The following is a 16290-nucleotide window of genomic DNA, read 5'->3' on the forward strand; positions in this document are numbered from 1 at the left end:
TAAGTCTTGCAAATTTCAAGGCAGTTTAACTATCGAAACTAACACCACACTATATAATAATGAAACTTTTTCTCATTGCCTGTTAAAGGCATTCCCCCCCCCCTTCTTCTCGCATCAGGGCAGTGTCACGAGTATCCATTGAGTTCAACTACTTCAGATTTCTTTTTATTTTAAATCCCTGTATACCACTGACAGCCACTTATCGCCATAATGCAGACAACTTATGGGACACATCCCTCTATCTGATTTATGGCACACTTTCTGAAATTGCTTTCTCTTTATCTTTTAGTAGATAATATTCTGCACACTTATTCTATTTTTACAGAGTTCAGTACCTGTAAAGATGCACTTCGTATTGATGTTTTTTTTTTTTTTTTCAAAATAATTCTGCCATCTAAATTATCAATGTTTATGGATTACATTCTTTAGTAGTTAATTTCTGATAAATATATTTGTTCTAAAACAAAATTTTGAAAATAAAATGATAAGATTTCAGATTTTTTTACTTTCAGCAATCCTATAGTTCCAAATGTGACAAGGTCAAAATGTGGAATTCTGACAGTATGCAGACCGCTATAGAAATTCTAAACTATTATTAAAATGAATGAAGTGATATTTCTTGGTAGAACAGAATGTTATTCAATGTAATTCTCATTCTGTCACACAAATATCTTTCTAAATATTATTATATTTTTAATTATATATCAAATAAGCATTATTTCATGCAAATAAAACCAATTCTTTTCACGTAAAAACGTCATATTCACGATTTCCCTTAAAAGTTCGAATCTTTTATGCATCTTGCAAGGGGGAGGGGGGGGAGGTACGTGATATCATTTTACAGTGTAAGATGCAGGCGCAGATTAAAGGCTAGGCGTTCTAGGTTTGCGTCACTGGCCTTGTACTTTTATATTGCAATATTTAAATAGAGACTTTATTAAATATTGTGATAGGTTTTTTTTAAAATCTTTTTTTCTAAAGTCCCGCCTTTATTTAAATTCAAAATAAAAATTCCAATTTTTAAAAAAATATTTTTTGTTATTTGGATTAAAAAGAAAATGCTTTAATCACAATGTTCGATTTTCATTTTTTTTCTTTTCAATGAATTTGATAACAGAATGACTGAATGACTTCTATAGATTTAATGGGAATAATTTAATAATTCCCAAGAAAATAAAGCACTTAATGTAAGAAATATGTTACACTCTTTCCCTATTCAAGAGCGTGTTTGGAAAATAAAATACTGCTCTTTTAAAAAAATTAATGTTGCAAGAGGACAAAATTACGATAATGCATCAAACGCTAGCTAGCTAGGCAATACTCAGGAGTTCAAGCACGAGTTAGAGAATGCAATCTAAATGTGATTTTAATTCCTTGCGTTGCTCCTTGCAACAAAGTTAGCGACAAATTTGTTGCAGAGAGCTGTAATACAATTACACAATATTTTATATTCGTACAAAAATATTTTGTCTTTTTTTTACATCCCAATCACAAGAATTGCGAAAATTAATTTACTATTAATTAAACTGTCTGGCACAGTCAGCGATAATTGGTGCAATTCTTGCTTTAAAAGTTGATTTTAACAAAATAATATAACCTTTATCAGTAATAAGAATCAGAAAAAAAAATCGTCTGTACGCTGAAGTTGTAGGTTAACTGAAAAAAATGTTTAAGAATAAAGTAGCATTCATGACAGTAGTTTGTAAAGCCATTTTGCAAAAACATAAATAAATAAATAATTAGAAAATTTCTTGGGGGGAAATTTCAAAATGAACTTTCAAATGTAGAAGAAAATGACGATTCCATAACAACGTTAACTTTCAAATATCATATTCATCAAAAACGTGCACGAAAAGGATTATTTCTAAAAAATTCGTTTCTTTCTCGTGCAAAATTCATTTTTAACACCTTTATTGTTATTTGTGACAATCCGGTTGCAAAACTTTCTCGAAGAAAAAAAAATTGAGCATAAGAATATTTAAAACATTTTGTTTTATTTTAATATATTTACAGAAGAAAGGAACATTTTCTTGATAAATTAGAGTCTATTTATCAAAGTTATGTAGATACAACAATATTTGATCGCGAATTAAAGCAGTTTTTTTTACTTCAAAAAAGCGTTAGAAAAAATTTAGTAAGTTAATTGGAATGTATAAAGCCTTGAAAATAATTTTATCAACTATTTAAAGTGTTGAAATATTTTTTTAAAAAAATTGACTCTCCATATTATGAACTTATTAAAGTAGAGATAAATTTCTATCTTGAAAAAAGTAAAAAATTCTTTCTCAAATTTTACGTCAGAAGACAAATTAAATAGCCTATATGGAACAAAAAACAATTAAACAACATTGACGTATCCAAAATAAATTATCATCTCTAGAGAAAAAACTACGGAAAAAATGAGATTTTTTAAATTTTATTTGTAATAATTTTTTCCGAAGCGATGTGCATTAGTTTTGTAAAATTATAAACTTTAGTATTTAGAGACACTTTTTAACTAAGTGTTTCAAAAACTGAAAATCAATTTTTGCAGTGATTTTGACTAATAAATTATTCTGATTTTTTATAAATATATTAGAATTTCTTTCTATTTATTAATTGAAATGGTTAAAAGTTCGAAATTTATATCTTTATATAACACAATTTCATTTATCATTTTCTATTCAAACGATTTTTTGAAGTAAACTAGTTTCACTTTTTTTTTTTGGTAATAAACTGAGTAAATTGAATTAATTAAGTAGTAATTTGGTAACTGAGTTCAATCTTCTGCTGAGTTTAAATTACTTTATGAATTTTTTTTGTGAAAATTGATTTATTATAGATTGTTCTATGAAAAAAAGGAATACCCCTTTATGAAAAAAGAAAGGAAAATATTTGTAATTTATAATGACAAATATTTTCGACAAATATAAAGACAAAATATAACGACAAATATAACGACGATTTAAATCTTCCAATTACTGTTTTTGCTATTCTTACATTATCGTAATTTAATATTTGGAATCAAATTAATTATCATTTTTATCTTAATAACTCAGTGAATCTAATATTTATTTATTCGATAGAAATAATTTTATTAGAAAAAAACATTTCTGTCATGTAATGAATATTTAGTTATTTCATTAATAAATAAATATTCACGCATGCGAATTACCGATAGAAATTCAGAAATACTTATTGATTTTAAATCATATTGAAATCATATTTTCAATCATATTATACCAATAAAAATTAATTAAATTGATAATTAATTTTAGCAATTTAAATAAACAATAGAGAAATTATATAATTAAATTAATGCCAATAAAAATAAGTATAAATTAAAATACGCAAAATTAATTTAATATATCACATCTGAGAAGTCGGAATTTACAAGTTCATACGTGTGGTTTTCCAGAGGGCCTCAACACGCTTGATCCGCCCTTGATGAAACAACGTACATTTAGATATTAGATTAATACATATAACATATGATTACATGTGAAATGAATGCCTCGAAAATCGACATCATTGGTATTTGCTAATTATTATAATTATTGAAATATTGAGAAAGTACGTTTCCGTTTTAATGAAATTCTCATTAAAAGGGAAATAAATATGCATTCTAAATTAAATATGTAGGAATTCTATTAATGTTTTTATATTTCTTTTAATTTGTGAAATAAATTGTAATAGTCAAAACAAAGCAATCAAACCATCTGATCGTGAAACCAACGATCTTTATTATTAGTTATAGTGTCAAAAGTTTATTTATAAAATAAAAGAAATATGATTTTCAACAAAAAATTTAAATTTAATGTGTCACCTTTAAGGTAAATTATTTTTTTAAAGCAAACGATTATTTTCATTAAATAAGATTCGTGTAAAATATTTTTTACTGGAAAATTAAAATCAAAAAATGAAATCATTCAGAACTTAAAACTGTAATAATAAAATTCTTTTCTCGTTCTAATAAAGTTACTATCGAATGAAGAAATTTACAGAAAAAAAAACCACACATTAAATTCTAGGTCAAGGACAGGGCAATCATTTACTACTTCTTAAATTGCGTTTATACTTCCGCTTTGACGTTGTGATTTCAACTTTGTCCTTTATTCACCTGGAATTTGATACCCTCATTGTGTTTTTAAGATTTTTTTTACAAGGAGTGGCCGCAGCTGTTCTTGCATTCAAAAGCTTCTTTATTTCGCAGTTTTTCTCTTCTATAAATAGTTTTGTAGTGCCCTAAATGCCAAAGCAAATAAAATATTTTTGTGTTACAGTTTAACTGAAATTTGTGTTATGATATTTTCTTTTTCTTTTTTCATTTTACTGAAATATTTGAAATATTCTAAATGTATACTAAAAAGAATTCTTAAGAAAAATTAATAATTGTTCTTACTTTACAGACTAAAAAACTGAAATTTGAAAACAAAATTATTCTTTTGCTTCTAATAACTTCCTTAAATAGTTGAGATGCTGACATTTCAAGAATTCCTTGGTATTTACGTAGAGTACAGTTATTTTCTTAACAACTAATAATTTTTCTGCAGGAATTTATTCTCTGTTATTTTCTTGAAATTTATCTCGTACTTTAAAATTTTGCATTTAGAGATCATTCCTAAAGAATAATAAAATAAATCATTGAAATATGAATTGAGATGTTCAGCTAAGTATAAGAAGAAATATATTTTAGAAATGCTTTCAAATATGTAAACATATTTAATTCCAAACTCAACCACCATTGACTCTCTTTAGTTTAAAATCAATTTATTAAGTTTTTCCATATCCAAAACTGCAAACTTAACTCAAAATAGAATACAAGAATTCAATAAAACTTTTTTTAAACTTTATTTTAAAAAATACCAATATTAAAATAAATGAGAAATAAGATAAAATTTTGAAAAAAATATTTTATAAAGTAATATTGAATTTAGAAAAATACGCTTAAAAAACTTTTTGTAGATATATATTGAAAGATTTTTAAAATTGAATCAATCATCGGAAAAAAATGAATATTACTTCAGGTTTTGTTTCCTTACCTCGAAAATAAATTAAAGAAGAAAAAAATTCAATATGGCGAAATTTTGATTTTAAAAGCAAGCTAATGATTGTTTAGGATATTTGAAATACATCTTAATTTACAAGGAAATATAAAAAAAGAAACGATGAAATGCTTTAGGTCTAGCCATGGTAGTGAAATAAATTTTTAATGAGACGCTTTGACTATAAATATGAACATGATATGTCAAAAGTATCTAAAGAAATGTAGAAAGCTATGTTAAATATTTCAGCAAAGCTCTTTAATTGATATATTTATCTTTTTAACTACATATCCACCCCGAAATAAAAGCGAAAAGTCTCACATACTGTATGTATACTCCCCCTACACGTACATGCCCTGAAAAAAATTGTTTAACAATTGAACTGAAACCAGACTTGTTAAAATTCCTTTTCTTTTTGGTAAAAGTTACGTCTATGCCGTAACCGTCAAATCAGAAACCCCCGGTTCTTTGCCAAAGAGAAAAGTGTCAGAACGAAATGTTTGCAAAATGGAGCAGTTCCGATTTCCGGCTGAACTACCCCCTCCGACCCCAGAAGTCGTTCTGATCCCAAATAAGACCACGTACAGACTCTCGCTCGCTAGCGCGTTGTTCGCATCCACGTTTTTGTGTTTATTTTTAGAGTTCTCCGAGTATTCCCTGCTCTTTTACTTAAAATACAACCCGCCGTTGCGCCTCGGCCCACTCATGGCCTACATACAGTGTGCTTACGAGAGTGCTTTTTTTCCGAGAGCACCTGCGACAATCAGAATAATAATGAAAAAAGATTAAAGCAAGTCCTCTGATCGAGCAGTTTTGTCGATCTATTCATGATTGTTCGGTTTGTAAGGTCAGGGTCATGGTTAAAAGAAGTTTTTAATAAATTCATCTGCCACATAAAAAAACAATAACACAAGAATGCTGATTTAGGCTTAGCAATCTTTTAAATCTTTTACTGATGTGAGGGAGGTGAAGTATATTCTCCTGGGTATATATAAAAATGAAATTCTTTGAAATTTTCTCCCTTACATAAGAATACGAGGCGTAATAAAAATATTTCGCAAAGCCATGGAATTGAGATTCGTGGAAGAATTCGCAATATTACTTTTAAAAACGAATCAGAATTCTAGCTGATTTACAAGAATTCAAATTCCAAATAGAAACGTTTTTTTTTTTTTTTTGTTAAAATAATGATTAATTAGAAATCATTATAAGTTCGACATTTTCTATCTGTTTGAGAGTAGAAGAAAAAAAATGACATAAATTATTCAAAGAAAAAAAAAAGACCTCCTTGCCGCTTAAAAAGGATTTTAACAAATAAGTTTGTATTTCATTTTTACAAAACATTTTGTGAAACTAAATTAATTGCTAAAGTATTTTTAGCAACATTAAAATTTTTTTATTCAATTATATTTTCAGAGTGTTAAAAATAATACAACTCATGAAAAAGTATTTTCTCTATACTAGAACATACATATCTAAAAATGATAACCAACGTTTCGTTGCCTAACAACGGAATATCTATGAAGTCCCTCATTTCAAAATCATCTGCACCTGTTAAATTATTTATACAATTTCGAACAAGATATAAAATATACTTTTGTTAAAATTAATATTTTTATAACACAATTATATTCATTTCTTTTGCCAAATTACCATATCATGAATATTGAAAAAAAAAATGAGTTCACACATAATTTTATTGTCAGACAGGATTGCAGATAATAGGAGTGCTTAATAGAAACATTTTTTTTAAATCTTAAATTAAATAAATTCAAGCATTCTTTTAAAATTAATGAAAAAAATTGTCACAATATTTTTAAGAAATAAAGGAGAAATATTTTTAAAAAAAATAAAGGTAGAGTCGCTCAAAATCTCACTGTTGCCAAGCAATGAAGTATCTATGTAATTCCTTGTTTCAAAATAGTCTGTGGAACCTGACTAAGGCAGTAGCATACGGGCAGTTGCCCCGGGCCCTTACATCAGAGAAGGGCCTCCAAATCAAATAGAAATATTATTTTGCGTTTCCTTCTTTAATGAGCTTTTTTTAGCATTGCTTTTCAAAAACAAAAAACACAGAGGGGGCCCAAAGAAGTTTTTGCCCCTAATCCCAAATAGGCTAAGTCGGGCCTGATCGTCTGTACCTCTTAAATTATTTATACAATTTCTAACAATTAACAGAATGTAAAAGAAAAACTGCACAAAAATTAAATTTCTGTGTTAGGGAACCTAAAATTTTGAATTTTAAGTTGGCTACAAAATATATCTTGAGAAATAAATTACTCCAGAAATTTACTTTCTGCAGAAAAACTGAAAAATTTCGGATTGTTCCTAATTAATTCATTAGTTCGAAATGCGAAAAATTGATGATATTCTTTCCCTTATCATAAATATAATAAATATATAAATCGTTAATGAATTCAACTGAATCAAATTGGCCAAGAGTCAAATCAAAAAATTAGTCAAATTAGACAAGTTAATAATGAACACTTTCTACAAAGATGTGACAGTGTTCAAACATCCACGCCACTTAAACATTCAAGAGATTCATGTGTTTACTTCCTTTCAAATTCCAGATACTTAAGTCAACTAGGACTTCCAGAACAACGAAAATTATTGAAATTTGAGCTGCAAATAAGGGGAATTTATTCTCAAATAAATATTATAAAAAAATAATGAATATATTTAAAATAATAAGGGAACTCAGCGAACCAATCGTCCAGCCCCAACTACTGGTTAGCGAAATTAGCGAATTTTATTAGGAAATTAGCGAAATTAGTCCAGTTACTGAGGACGTTAAGAGCTTTGCCTTTAAGCGATATCTCTCTAAAATGAAGAGGGGCCTGACCACCTTTTACTAGGAGTCGGAAACTAAATATTGACAAAATAGGTACATTAGATAATGACTAGTGAACTTTGTCAAGATTTTTCCAAACAGAAAAGTAATACTTTAGAAATATCTCTTGGAAATAGACGGTAATTAAGAAAAATCATCTACTGATTTATTATGAAATTTATATGACCATTTATAGCATTAATTTCATATGACAAAAAAATTGGCGAAATCGGTGCCATGTTTGTAGTTGAGGGCAGAGTTTTTTTTTTTTTAATTTTGTCAATTATTTTAAATATGTAAATAATAAACAACTGGTGGTCGCTGAAGGTGGCTAGTCAAGTATTAAAATTAGTTGTTTACACTATAAAGCCGAGTAAAATTATATACTTCTTAAAATACTTTTTTTTTGAAAAAAGCAAATGGAAAATGTGTTGCGATGTGATAGTCTCCACGGTCATAATTCAATTGGCTCAAAAGAAACTCTCATAAAATTTGTCTAAAATAAGCATAATATGGAATCAAAAGCTCAATAATTATAGTAAATTTAGTTTTTATTTTAATACTAGCCGCCTTTGGCCACCAGCCGGTTCGCCAATCTTAATGTTCGTTTAAATTTTAATAATTAAATAGGTTGAACCGGAGTTTAACCCCCTTCTTCGCCAAGTTGCGATAACGCACCAAAGCTGGCAATCTTTATTATGCACTATAATTGAACATCTGCTTCTTTGCTTTTGAACATTTCGCAAGGCCGTTGTTTGCGATTTTTAAAAATTTCGCCAAGCAGGGGATAAAACTCCGGTCGTACCATTAAATATTTTACGCAATTCCAACTTTAATAGAGATCTTCAGCAAAATATTTTAAAACTTAAAATTTTGATAGTCATATAATTCACTCATAATATTATAAAGGCCTTCAGTTATAGGGTGATATGTATCTCTCTCATTTTCTGTTACCCCTTTTAGAAATTATGCTTTAAATTAAAGTGTAAATGATTAATCTGCAATTAATATAATAATATTTTTTACTGAAACAAAGCATTTTTTTTAATAATATGATTACTGATAATAGAGTCACTGAGCGTTTAAACTTTATGGTCACTAAAGAATATCTTTCTTAATTTATGTAATATCTCAAGAATTTGTCAACAAAAATTTCTCAGATTCATCATGAACAGATCGATTCATTAACAATGTTTAATTTTAAATGCATCAAACACTAAGAAAATAAAATGAATCGTTTAAAATAATCGGTCGAAAACAGGTTTAAAAAAACTACTTAAAAAACGATGTACTTAAAACTATAAGCATATACAAAAAACATATAACTAACATAAATACATTTTACTTACAAAAGCATGCAACTAACCTAAAAATAATTTAAATCGTCCGTTGGTTGTCATGCCAACAATCAGAACAATGCGCATGCGTGGATTTTCTTCGCCAGTTACGTTAACGCAAATGCGTAAATTTTTCTACGCCAGTTGGGGTAACGCTATGCAGATTAGACATTTTTAATTTCCTTTATTCTGTGTTATTTTAATTCAAAAGTACTTCAGAATGAATCTGAAACATGGATTAATTAACAATGTTTAATTTTAAATTCATAAAACATTAAGAAAATAAACAGAATCGTTTGAAATAATCCGTCGAAAACTGTTAACCCTAGCCTCATTACTGTTGGGAGAAAAAAACAATGATGCCTTACTTATTTGGCGGTGGGAAAAATGGAAGATTTTTTTGGCGGAAAAGTTGGCGGTGGGGAAAATGGAAGATTTTTTTGGCGGGAAAGTTAGTTTTTAATTAATAATTAAAATTCTAATTAAAATTTCAAAAAAAGGGACCCCAGGTGCACATTCTCGACCTCTAAGGTATACATGTACCAAATTTGATAGCTGTATGTCAAATGACCTGGCCTGTAGAGCGCCAACACACACACACACACACACACACACACATTGAGCTTTATTATAAGTATAGATATAGATAAAAATAACAAAGATAAAGAAAAATATTAAACAACATAAAACTTGAAAATCTGAAAAATTAATAAGATTTTTAGAAAGAGGTTGTGCAAGCGAGTGTCATCTTCATTTGAGCTAGAAGTCAGGCTTCTGCCCTCGGGTGCTCAGGGGCCTTTACCCTCAGAAGCTACTGTACGAACTCGGCTTAAAATCACTGACTACGTCAGCTGACTTGTCTATGACAAGTACCGTAAGCAACAACAACATATGAAGTGAGCTTTGTTTTAGGATTGATGCTTTCTTAAGTTTGAATTTAATGATTTATTCGATGTTGTAGTTTCTTCTCCCTTTTAATCAAAGTAAATCTTTCCTTGTGCCAAATAAATAATTAACCAGTTTCGATCAGCACCTTTCAAGCTTATAATTTTCCCATACACAAAACTACTTAGAAAAAATGTTTTCTAATATCAAAAATGCAAACTATAAAACTAGACGAATTAGAAATTGGAAGTCCAAAAAACTAATTTTGAATTATATTTGAACATCTGTCCGATTGTTTATCTCTTTTTTAATTACTTGCGTGTACGAAGTATGCAAAAAAACAATATAAAATCATCAAAAAAAACAAAAAAAAAACTTTGAGATTTTGACGAGTTTTCACTTTTTAGACCACACTGAGTCCGAAAAACACATTTTTGGTATTATGTTTCCCGGACTATCTCTGAAACCGATAATTCATAACCACTTTGAACTAGACAGATGAAATTTGTCAATTCATAACCACTTTGAACTAGACAGATGAAATTTGTCTAGTTCTATCTGATTGTCTGAATATCAGTTGGCACGATAACTACAAGACGGTTTAGCGGATTGGAATGAGCGATTATAGAACCTGGGACCTTGTGGTTTGCAGCCGAGTAACATGACCACAATACAAAAGCAATTGCTCATATAACGTCGCTGTTAACTGGCTTATAAGCTTTCACCACAACGGTAAGAGCTAATTGAATTTGGTACAAAGATTTAGTAACTTAAACGTAAATAAGTATCAAATTTGGAACCAAATCTGTCAAGGAACTGACTGTTTGTCGATATGCAATTCACAAGCGTGTAAGCATAATAACTAAAAAACACACTGGCTTTAGTATATGATTTTGTGGCTATAATTATAGTTCTGTGACCAATTTCGGATTTATTTGGTCTAAGAAAACCTCCAAAAAACACATTTAATTCGATACTTATATATTGATTGCATCCGAATGATTAATCGCCAAAGATTACACACTATACTTATACTCTCTTAACTATTGTTCGCCATTGGCATGCGATTAATCATACATAAGTATTGGATGCATTAAACATTTATAATTATTGGCGAGTATACGAATAAGTTTAAAGGAGATCATTGTTTCAGATTTTAATGTTCTAGTTCAATCACGTGTTCAGCAAAATCGAAAAATAATTTAGGCTCACTTAACGCAAGCATACATTTACGAAATTCCGACATATTTTGCTGAAGAAAACAGAACATGACGTCATTACACAGATATTAAATTATATGCATTACATGATTGTAGTACAACGATGAATTAATTTCACATTGTAGCACTACTGGATTTTTACATCGAAATAAAATATGTTTGATCTACAAAATGCCAGATTTTTTTTATTTTTTCATATGCGAAATTTACAAAGATAAAATATAACAATCATCGGAAAATTCGACCTCAGGATTTCAAAACATTCTCGCTTGCGGACTTTATTTTGACCTTCGAGGGTTTACACGCCTCTCATTTTAACTTTTCACGTTACTTTCAGACTATGCAGACTCTTATAAAGACTTTTAACCACCTAGACTTAGACAATGCATTATTGTCTTAGAATAAGAGGAAGGTGAGAACATTCTACTAGTTTTTATTGCTTATTTTATATTTTTAGTTTTTCGACAATACTTTAAACATATAACTTTTTTATGATGTTTGAATACCATAAATTGGAGAAAATACGTTTAGAAACACAAACAAAACGACTTACACAGCGCGTTAGATGCCTTATATTATCAGCTCAGAGCATTTATACATTCACAGAAATTTTGATACCGGCAGTAACTTTTTGTTTATAGAGATTATTACGGGGTGATAAAAGAAATAAGCAACTGAGTGGCGCAATTGAATTAATCATTTCTTTTATAATATGTAAATTTTGTTTTCATTTCTAAGTCAATTACAAAGCGGATAAGACTGGAAAACCGAAGTTAACTCCGTAACATAAAAAGATGAAATAGACAGTCATGAGTTTATCGCATTTTTCGAAAATCTACAGAGTACTTTGGAATCATTCCAACTCAGAAAAAGACGGATGCAAAACTTAAAACCTTAGAAATTCCCATTAATTTATGTAGCCACTTCCCGTTTTTCCCTTCTTTTTAAATGTGTTTTATTAGTGGCTATCAGATGAAGTTCGCCAGGAAAACTTGTTACGTGAAAGAAGTTTTTTTCCCCCCTTTCTGAAGGTTCTCGTAGATATGCCTCTAGAAAAACTAGCATGTTTTATTTAAGATTTGTCTTAATAACTAATGGTGGATTTAAATATTTTATGGTCCCAGGGCAGTACAATTTGTGAGACCTTTCTTTTAATAAAATGGTTTATTTAGTTTCATAATTCAACTCTTTTTTAATACAATAATGTTTTATTTTAGGTTAATTTTTTTATTTTATAAACCTTGTGAAAATGTATTTTTTTTATATATTATGACTTCAGACTGCCCGGCATCCCTGTTTGCACCAAATATATTTAAAGCAAATTTTCATAGCTTATAAATATTCTATTAACTAAATGAACTTAATGAAACATATAGGAATCAGACCAATTATACTTGATAAAGAGTTAATATTGCCCTAATAATTTATCAATCATAGAATTCATAGTTTTTCCAAATTTATTTGGCAACAAGCAGAATAATTGTTTTGCTTGGGACAGTCTATTAGCTTTGGCAGTTGCCTAGTTGAAATTCCGCTACTGACAATGATGCCATGTGATTCGACTTCATTAGGTTAGCTGCCCCACTGTTAAGATAATCAGGAACATGAAGTTAAGTGCAAGAAATTTAATTTAAATTAATATATTTCCAGTGAATTCGCTGTTCACCAAAGGCGATGAGAAGACAACTTAAATTTAATGAAATAATTAGATAAAGTTTCTGAATCTAAAGCAATATAAATTTATTTAAATTAATTTTGTTTTTTAATATTTATACTATGTTATAAGTGACAATAGTTTCAAAATAAATGTTATATCTGTACTTTTTTGTGTTAAACATCAAAGATATTATTTGTTTATTTGCTTTTTGATTTCTGAATACCATAGATCATATTTGTGTTCGAACTTCAAAAGCAAAGGCGCAGTATTATGTGCTACATTTCAAAAACACTACACCAATTTTAGTGGATGTATGGCGTGAATCAGCAGACTTCAGTAGAAAACAACACCGACGTTTATTTAACACGAAGACACTAACACAAAGACGACAAATATTTACAGCCGAGACGAACATAGGACAACACACAGCAGCAAACTACAGCAAAAGTAGCCCACAAGTAGTGATCGGCCACAGCACACGAAGCAGCCAGACAGAATCCAGCAGGAGAGGGGATCATCGGAGCTTCGCTCTACGGTCTCTCCAAACGGCTGAAGTTCTCACTTCTTCTCTCGCTTTAGCTGTATCCAACTGCCGACTGGCTACTCCACACGCAACTTGATGCTGCTTCCACAATGCACAACAGGACTCGGCACACAGCTCGGTTCAGTACTAGCTTGCACTCCACACAACGCTGGCACTCCGCCGTTGCTTCGCTATTCTCTTGAAAACAAGTTACTTATCTATGACTCCGATTCCGACACCTTGCACTTGAGACTGCCATCCTTTTATAGTCCCCGGGAGGCGCGCCGAGAACCTTTTAGGTCAATCAGGCGTATCTCGGTTCCTAATGGACAGATCGTTAAAATTCTCGAAGTTTCCAGCATTATCCATTTTGTCGCCAAAGTCGTTAAAGTCGTCACCAAGTCGTCAAATTGTCGCCAAGTTTATTGCCAAGCTCTGGGGTTACTGGCCAGACACCCGAGCAGCATCCAATACAGATGATTGTAAATCATCTTTCTATCATCATCATCTATTTTTCCGGTGATAGAACTAACCGCGCTTGAAAGGAACATTACTGTAACAATATTGTGCAACATTATTGTAACAATATTGTGCACAAATGGTGAGTACAAACGCGATTATCTGGCAATCTGATGTCATAAATAAAAAGAAATACATATTCATAAAATTAATGAAATAAAAATTATCAACCTAAAATCGAAACCTAGCATTAAAATATGAAACTATCTTTTACTGACTATCTTTTTAAAAGAGAAATTTCATAATGCGCAATGCCTACGGCTCTAAAAATTTTTAATTCATCTCTGCATTTAATTCTAATACAAGGAATTATGGTAGTAAATTTTCTCATCTCCGCATTAACATCTATTTTAAAATAAGATTCATTGTTTGTTTGCTATCTCATTTTATTTTTAAAAAATAACCTTCATTCTGTTTCAAGACATCCAGTCTATTCTTGACTCCAATCTTTTATCATTAGAAAGAAGTCCTTTGAATAAACCCGCTGGAGTGGTCCCCTGCAAAACTTTCTAGCATGCACTCTAATAAAGGTGTTATCCAAGTGAACGAATCATAGTATTGGCGTACAATAGTTATGAAATAATAACCCTTGGCGGGAATTTATTCTTTTTAATGAACATATCGTGTCATTCAGGGCAAAGTTTTTGGCGATTAATCATTTCCATGTGGTTAATAGAATCCGAAAATTGAATTCGCATTTTAGGCGTGTTTTTTCCTAACGATTAAAACAAAAATTTGAGACAAAATTCTACTTGCAGTCACAAAATCATATACCAAATTTGAAATGTGTAAGTCATTGCATTTTTGAGTTAATGTGTTTACATTTTTCTAATAGTGCAGATCGACAGATGGTCAAACCCTTGCTAGAGAACTACATATGCTTGAAAGTAAAAAGTTAATTATTTTACTATTAAAAATTCCTTAGTAAATCAGAATCATTTACATGTAACAAAACCAGATTCTTGGTATTACGAAGGAAATTTAATGAGAATTTTATTGGATCAAAAAACAGGTTTTTATAATTAGAAAAGGTATTGAAAAGAAATCGATATAGGGTTCAATAGAAAGAAGTTGAAGGCAACTACAAGAATTAAAGTACTGTATTTAAGAGAAAATGAATATGTTGAAATAGAGTGGAGTTATTAATAACATAAAAGCTATTCGGATATACAGAGCCACACAAATGACAATGTATTAAATTCAATATACAGTTAGATAATTAATTAAATCAATGAACTAGGGAGTCTAATCGGAAAATTGTGTTAAATAGGGCAAGTAGACTGGAATTAATATAGTGCTGAATAGAAAAAAAAAATGGGAAATGAATAGGCTTTTTGTTTCCTCTCGATAAAAACCTGGCAATTACATGTGAAATGATAGAATAAAATAAGAAAGAGAAGATATCTATTGAAAAGTGAAAGCTTGTTGTTGATTTATTTTTCGCGAAAAGTGAAATTCTAATGTTTCAGAGTATAAGCAATATTTGCAATTCGTATTAAAAGAAGAAAATTACTTAACATTTGTAATTCGTGTGAGAAGTAACGTAAAAATAGAAAGACAAAATTTGTTCCCAAATCATCTATAAAAGAACGGAAATACTATATTTTTAATAGTTAACTAGATTACTATACGTGCTGCAAAAATTCACGATTCCGCGCATAATTTATTCAGGCGCGTTTTTGTTTTTCAAACAGGTTAAAAAATTAAGGTTGCTTATTTTACATTTTTAAACACTAAATTATTCTTAATATTTACAAGAAACACTTGCTTTTTAATATAGAAATTCAGCTATTTTACTAAAATGACTTCAGAACGACGAAAATATAAAGAAAACGATTTTTATTTCATTTGATAAAAACTCAAACGATTGCTTATTCACCAATATCAATTTACGTCATCCATTTCTTTTCTTATTTTATTTATTTATTTATTTATTTGCATTTTCATGAATTCTCAATAATTTATCATTAATTTTAGTTCTGGTAGCTTACTCACAATTAAATATGTTTAATATTTTCACTGGGCAGAATGGCAATGCACATATAAAAAGGATTGCAATAATTAGAAGACTTCTGTAATATTTTCTTTTGGCATGAGTGGCAACGCGTATGTGAAAAAACAAATTATTAGCAAATATAGTATCTCCACAGTTCAGAGAAAAAAAGTACAAGAAAATCAAAATGAATTATAAAAATTACTTTTTTTATTAATTCATCAAATTAAATAAAAAAAATTTGGAATTATTCTTGCTAATCAGTTTGAGCTTTATAGAAAACACCTGCCATTCTTTCC

This window comes from Argiope bruennichi, chromosome 7 (assembly GCF_947563725.1).
Source record: "Argiope bruennichi chromosome 7, qqArgBrue1.1, whole genome shotgun sequence".
Classification (NCBI taxonomy): Eukaryota; Metazoa; Arthropoda; class Arachnida; order Araneae; family Araneidae; genus Argiope; species Argiope bruennichi.